Here is a 7794-nt window from a genome sequence, read left to right on the forward strand (position 1 = left end):
CCACTTGACCTACCAGGCACTACGGGTACCCACGCTCGGCGGATACCTCCAAGCATGCGCCCCACCAGCGGCAGTACCTGTTCCGTCCTTATCCCGCATTATTTTTGTTTTACGCCTCGGGAGTTGTCCCGTCTTGAGAGGGGGGAGTGTGGGGCCCCACAGCCCCTTTTAGCGTTTCGAACCGCGCGCACTTTTTTCTGTTTGTGTTGGTGTCCGCCCGGGCAGCGCGAGTACGCATGAGCGAGCTGCGCGGAGCGGGGGCGGCATGTTATCGGCATGAGACAGAGGGTAGATAGGCGCGTCGGAAGCAGGGCTCGTGGCTTCGTCGCCGGGAGGCCGGCCACAGAAGGGCGGCGTGGCAGCGGCCCAAGCCGGCGGGATGTACACGGACGACGGAGCGGAGTCCTGCGAGGCAAAGACTGAAGCGGCGCCTACAAGAAAGCCTTAGGAGGGTTAGTGGGAGTGCTGCCACGCGAGTAGCAATGCTTTTGTACCGTAATCAACGCTTTGTACTAGCCCTATCCGCGCCGCAGTGTGTTTTGTGTTGTCGCGGTGAAGCCCTTCCCATGTTCCGCTTTATTCTGCATAGTTAATTGTCGCGCACTTCGACGGCATGTTTCCAGCGCAGTTTTGACCAATGCTGTTTCTTTTCTATTTTTATACTTTTTTGTTGATCCGGAATAAACCGGTGTTTTTAAGAAAGACTCGGTTTTCACTCGTCGGGCGAGACCATCGCTCGCGGACCCGTATTCCAGAAGGCGGAGCCTTCAAAGTTAAGGTTTAATTTAATTATTCTTTTCTTTTTTTTGAGGCCGAGCGCCCGACCTCAACCTCACATTTTGTGTTTGAGGGGAGGTTGAGTGATGTCGCCAATGTTCACCTGAAAAGTGAAGTGAGGTCGCCTCATTTGATGAGGTTGAGGTTGAGTGAGGTCACCAAATATTTTTTGAGTTTGAGGTGAGGCCGAGGGTTTTGAGGTCAAATGCCCACCCTTCCTCCTAAGCGTGTGAAAATGGCACATTTATGAAAGCCGTCGCGACGGCACTCCTACCTGATATTGCATATGCACAGACATTTGTCCCGGCACTCCTATCTGACATTGCATATGCACAGACATTTGTCCTCCAGTCATTACGCACACCGATCTGAAAGTCCGTACCGCTGATGGCCCATTTCTATGAGACGCAAAATCTATGTGTCAGCTGCGCTGTCTCCTGTGCACTGCCTCGTCCGCGTCCTGCGCTTCTGTAAGAGAGTGAAAAGGTTTTTTTTGTTCCTGGAGAGATGATTTGCCGTACAGCACAGTCATGAAGCGACAAACAACGGCGCTAACTGAATAGAATTTCGTACTTCGCTTCCACAACAAGCCTTAAACGATGTTTGTTCTCAGAAATCTCACATTATATAGCGACTCTCAGCATTCCACGTTTTCCGTTTCCTGGGACTATCCAAGTGAGGCATAGAACAATACGGCACCAAAAGGAGTGTACTATCTATATTCGCAGGCAGAAAAACGTATATGGCAGGAACAACTTAAGCCCGGCACGGAATGCGCTTTTCAATGCATGGTACTGCCTCCGTAAAAACAATTACAGCTAAAACAGCTTCTTTCTGCGCTGCTTGACGAAGCTCCCTAGCACATCTGGCTGATCGAGGCCACGAGGCCCTTTCGTCCTCGAGGGCTGATGGCCACTAAGGATGCAGACAGATAAGCGCTGCAGTACACAGAAGTAAACCACGTGGGCTGTACAATTTTAACGGGGGCTGCACATTTGATGGAAACAAACAATAAGCCTGGCATTCTGCAAGTCGCCACAGTTGTAGCAAAAACATTGTTGTGACATTTCTCACTTTCAGCACTTAAAGGAGACTTCGTGGCCGTCATGACTTTTTACCCTTCTCAGTGTTCAGGAAGCTATTACGTGCATTGATATGTTCAAACCTTAGCGACCATCGACTTACCTCTTATCGCCCGTGTAAAGTAATAAGTACCACCGAGTTACGTTTTGACCGCTTGTGGCCCCGTTGTGCCAGTGTTAAAACTCGGTGTTTTCTGCAATGGCTGCATACAGTAGACATTGCACGCTGTACTGTCTTTTTCCGCAGTTTTACATAAAATGCCCCCTTTAAGTTACGAGACACTTTGGCGACTAAAGTGGTGAAAGGCGAAAGCCTGAGTGCTGCGTTCTGCTACGGATTTGTTGGGAATGTGGCGGTGAATGAGTAAAGAGGGTGGCTACTGTTTCACATTCCTCCCCTCCTTTACGGCATGGAACTTGTGTACGCGGAGAATTGTGACAGATACTGCGCCTTTTCTATACTGTAAATCAATTTCAAACACCACTGATGCCTGCTATACTAATGCCTCCTAGACATCTGCTTCTGCTTCTGTTTGCTGTGCGGTGCGGCGTTCAAGGTAGCGGCAAAGGAAAGGGCGCACGGACGCCTGAATTTGTCGCCCGCTGAGGTCAGCTTCGTAATGAATGATTGATTGATTGATTAAAACTTTAATTCCCACCGATTTAGGAGGCCCCCTACTCCCCGCTCCTGGCACGCAGGCCTGAAGAACGGGGGCTGGAACCTCCGTGACTAAGGACTGGCGAATATACATTGGTTATTCGCGGCCTCAGCCGGCAGGCGGACGGCTTTCTGCTGGTCATCGGGGACGTCGCTTCGCAGCAGGGTTACCCAGGCTTCTCTACTTTTAATGTTGTCCCTAACGCCCGGAGACTTAGGGCATTCCCAAATACTATATGGTCGAGGGTCCCCCTCGCTTCGCAGGCTTTACATTTATCGTTTTTTCTCTCATCTATCTGGGTGTGAAACAACCAGACAGGGTTCGGGAAATTTCCGGCTTGTAATCGCCGCCTGGCTATGGGCTCTTTATTATTTAAGCTAGGATCCGGTGGCGGCATCAGACGTCTTCATAATCTATTATTTTCGATTATTTCTTTATAGGTTTGCAAACTTTCGTCCATCGCCTGGCATTCGGGCGGCTCGGCGTTTGCCCGAAAGTAGAGATCTCGGGCTAAATCATGGGCCACCTCGTTGTCGGGGGCAGACGTGTGTGCTGGGACCCAAATTAGGGTGATTTTGCGATCGATTTTAGTTGCAGCTTTTAGAATTCGGGCGGCTTCTTGCGAGACCCTGCCTTTCCCGATATTCCAGAGAGCAGTTTTACTGTCGCTAAAGATCAATCTAGCCTTCGCTCCGACGCAAGCGAACGCTATTGCGACCTCTTCAGCCGTGTCTATGTTTCTGCTTCGGATGGTGGCGGAGACGACTGGTGCGCCGCTACCATCGACTACCGCGGCGACTGCCGCCCCTGATCAACACCACCTAGAAGACTTAAGGCCCCCGCGCCGCCTCCTCGCCCAAGCGCCTACGTCACCAAACTCAGATCGCCGCTCGGACGGACGGCGACATCCTCTCCGAAAGTCCGCGTGGCGAGGGTAGGGAGCGAGGGGGCAACATGGACAAGCCGGACAAGAACAGCTATGAATGGCTCGCATTGGCTTCAGCGGTGATTTTCGCTACAACCAAAACAAGTCATTTTTTTAGTTTTTGGTATAACTAGAGCCCAAATAATACCAAAGGCCGCAGTATTGAGCTATTCGGTTTTCATTCGACAGCTATATTCTTAAAGAATGGCACACAGTATCGTTTGGCGCAGTTAGGCAGCCACATTTTCATGCGCTTCTAGCGGATTTTGTTTCACTTGTGCTGGCCACAGTGATCATAGATGCTTGCAGTCGTTTGCATCGGATGCCGCCAGTTCGGATAGCAGGCAGGAGTGTGCGTCGTTTTTACGTCTGCAAGATGCATTTTTTCGATTTTGTGCTGTGGTTGTGCTCGTGAACAAATTTCTTGGAGGCGAAACGAAGTGGCGTCCGTGTGCTGTGCGATGTCAGCGCACGTTAAAGATCCCCAGGTGGTCGAAATTACTCCGTAGCCCTCCACTACGGCTCCCCTTTCTCTCTATCCACTTTCACTCCCACCTTCATCCCTTCCCTTACGGCGCGGTTCAGGTGTCCACAGAGCAAGTGTGACAGATACTGCGCCTTTCCCTTCCTATGAACCAACCAACCAACCGGGCTGCTGTTGCGCTCCCAATTGCAAGCCCAACTATGCTGGAGAGTCGCGTGTGCGCGTGCACGTGTTTCCTTGTGACCTTGTGCTGCGAGCGTCATGGACATGAGTGGTTCCCCGGAAGGATTTTACTCCTACGAAAAACACAGTAGTAAGCTATGGCTTATGAGTCGATTCGCGGCTTTTTTATTAAAGCAATGTGCGTTTTGCCGGCTGAATGTATTCAGCAACAGCCGAATCGGGTTGCTTCCGTTGTCGGAGCCTGAAACGTGCTCATTCTTTTTGTAGTATCGAAAGCCGAACCGAGCCGTTTATCTTTCTGGTGGTATGAAACGTATTTGTGCAGAATATTTTTTTTTTACATTTCAGCTTTGCGAGAAGCATTTTGTGGCAAGCGATTACGTCAAAACATCTAAGTACACAGATGTGAAGACGGGAAACGTTATTGAAGTGCCGCTGAAAGTCCAGGTTGAAGCCGGATGCGGTACCAAGTGTGTTCCCGAATTGTCCCCAGTACCTTTCACGGCAACATACGTGCACTCGGAAGGCTCCGGAGGATAAAAGAAAACGTGTTGAGGACGAATCACTCCGCATTGGCATGGAAAAATCTCTGGAAGAAAAACAACAAGAAGACAAGCATAACAAAGTAACAAGCTTTTCTGAATTTCTTCATGCTCTGCCAAGCTTCAACACCTCGCCGTTTTGGTCTGTGATCACAATGAAGTCCAAAGTTCTATTCCTGGATTTGACTGTTGATGAGGGCGCCTCTGTACGTTCATCAGTGGTAGTTTGTGACAACATGTGTGTAGAAGTGTATTACGGGGAAACACGCATAGTGGACCTTCATGGTGTCAGTGTGCCTGCAGTGTTGCAGGACTTAAGACAACTAAGTGACATCCTTCAACATGCTGAGACACTGCGTAGTGCTCATTCTCCCAACAATGACCAGTGGGCTCGCCACCTGCTTGCAACTGTGGAGGAGCTGTTGGAAGAGTTAATATGCAGAGTTAATATGCCCCAGTTACACGAATGGCACCTCGAAGTCGTGAAGTTTATAAAATCCCAAGTAGACCTAATTCTCAACAACGCTGCACGCTACTCGCCGGACCTTCTCGTATTTGCAAGCCTCCTTTACACCATTTCACCGCATGCATACAAATTCTTCAGAGGTTCACTGAAGGTAAAGTTGCCTCATCCAGAGACAATAAGACGTCTCTGCTCTGCTCAGAAGTAAGCGCGGCCATAAAACAGCAAGGCTCCTGTTTCCTGTCATATGCTAAGAAAGTTGCTACCACATTGAAAGAGCATGAAAAGACAGTAACTTTAATGATGAATGAAATCCACATTCAGTCATACTTTGATTTTAAAGCTGGGTCAGTTGCCGGTGCAGCAGTCAACACTGGAAGCCCGGCAAAAACAGCGTTTGTCTTTATGACTCAGAGTCTGCTTTCAAATAACAAAGATGTTGTGCATGTTTTGCCAGTGGCTAGAATTGATGCAAAATGTTTGCATGATTTTCTGCGAATGCTAGTCATGAAGCTTGAGGATACAGGATTTAAAGTAATTGCCATCATCTCTGACAATAATTCCATCAACAGAAACAAAATGTCATTGTTTTCAGACCCTCCGAGACTAAAGATAGTTTATCAGCATCCAGCTGAGAAATCACGACCTTAGTTCTTTGTCATAGACCCTGTCCACGTGTTGAAATGTGTCAGAAATAACTGATTAAATCAACGCAATGCAGGAAGGTGCATGTACTTCCCAGATCCAGAAAGTACAGACCCCAAACCCAAAATCTTGGCAGCATCATTTAACACTATGTGAGCAGCATGAATCTGAACAAAATGAGCTTTTGAAGATTGCTCCGACTTTGTCATTGAAGGCATTGAATCCTTCAAACATGGAGAGGCAAAATGTAAAGTTAGCACTGAGAATATTCAATTCATCAACTATGGCAGCACTTCATAATAGCAACATTCAGCATGCTGATGGTACGGCTCAGTATAACAGCATGGTGCTAACATGGTGGAATGTTGTCAACGTTAAAACTCCCCGAAAGGGCCAGAGGCTTTCAGACGACTTGCAAAAAACCATAACATCGACATCTTGGCCCCAGTTAGAGTTTTTGGGGAAAATGATGCAGTGGCTCGACTACTGGGAAAGTTTGAGGCACTATTCAGGACATTTAACAAAAGAAACTCACTCAGCTTTATGTCACACAACTCATGCGCTCCATGAGGTCGCTATCTACTGCCTTCTAGAACTTGGTATGCACTATGTTTTGCTAGGCAAATTTCAAACAGATTCCCTTGAGGATCGCTTTGGTCGGTACCGTCAGTTGTCTGGTGCCAACTATCTTGTGTCAATTAGGCAGATTTACGAGTCCGAGACAAAGCTGCGGCTACAGAAAGTGCTCGAATGACCAGACATTGATATGGTGTGTGATGTTCCTGTCATTAACTCCAACTCATTGCTGAGCCAGTTTGATGTCGCAGTTTGGAACAGCGATATTGAGAAGAAAGTGGCAAGGCTACCAGCTGTGACATATGTTGCCGGTTACTGTGCTCATGCAGCTTTAAAGAAACTGTTGTGCCAGTCATGTAAAGAAAATCTGATAATGGCTGATACAGAGATAGACGTTGCTAGAAATGTCCTTATTACCAGCATGACAAGAAGTGGGCTGAAGTTCCCACGAGAACTTGTTGTGAATGCTGTCCTTACCACAGAAATAGTGCTGGACAAGCTTAGGAGTCCACGTACGCTTCGCAAAGCAGTTCTTTGCACTTCCTAAGAGGAAAGAAGTGCTAGTGGCCCTTGTGCATGGCATCATCAATGATAATGATGACCTGGATGTTTGTGTGAATGGCCATACTCCTCAACAAGTCAAGCATTACATTTTGAGTGCAGCAGCAAACACCCTTTTGAACAACTTGTGCAAAGCAGCAAATAACAAGTTAGCAAGCGACAAGTTGTCTGCCACAAAGGCAAAGCGAAAATTTGCAACTATTAAAAGTTGAGGTGTCATTTGTGCAGTTTTGCTTCTACAGTATCGTTTGTATAAAAAAAAATAACTTTTTCTCTCATCAATGTCAAATAAAATGTCCTTCATCCTACCTTCATTCTCAAGAGGGCTTCTGATGTTGTAATCTCTGTCTGTTCTGTGTCACGGAAACCCCTGCATGCCTGGATTTCTTTACTTGTAGCAATACTGTGTGTCAAAGCAGTAAAGTGTATTCGCAGAAAATTTACTCTACCAATATTTTTTCCTGACACTGACATGCATCGCATTTATGTGCACTTGTTCTTGTACAAAGAAGAGACTGTCAAGCATTGTTTTTTTATTTATTTTCGACGAATTGTATAATAAATGATCCTGTATTGCTGCTGAGCAAAAATGAGTTTGTGCATTTTATGAGTGTTGATTTATTCCACTTTGAACTATTGACATTTTACTTTCATGTAATGTCAATTTTTTGCCATGTTTGTAACTTGCCTGGTAGGGCTTTTGAAAGTAAAAAAAAACGTCCCGAAGTGGTAAATATATGTAATATAATCATGGCGGTAGCTTGAAATGTGAATAGCTTATTACTAGATCAAATAGAGTTTATGCACCACAGTGATGATAAACTTTTACATCATTCGCTTCCAATCAGTCAGAAAACGGTTCTTATATCTGTGAGCATGCAAACCGCCTCCTTAAGG

At 46.9% G+C, this 7794-nt stretch overlaps 1 pseudogene; it reads left to right on the forward strand.

The window, feature by feature from the left end:
* The first annotated feature begins 3035 nt into the window (after positions 1 to 3035).
* Positions 3036 to 7460, forward strand: LOC146175226 (uncharacterized; annotated as a pseudogene).
* The last annotated feature ends 334 nt before the right edge of the window (positions 7461 to 7794 follow it).

Source organism: Amblyomma maculatum, chromosome 11 (genome assembly GCF_055883805.1).
Source record: "Amblyomma maculatum isolate TAMU_Amacu chromosome 11, ASM5588380v1, whole genome shotgun sequence".
Lineage (NCBI taxonomy): Eukaryota > Metazoa > Arthropoda > Arachnida > Ixodida > Ixodidae > Amblyomma > Amblyomma maculatum.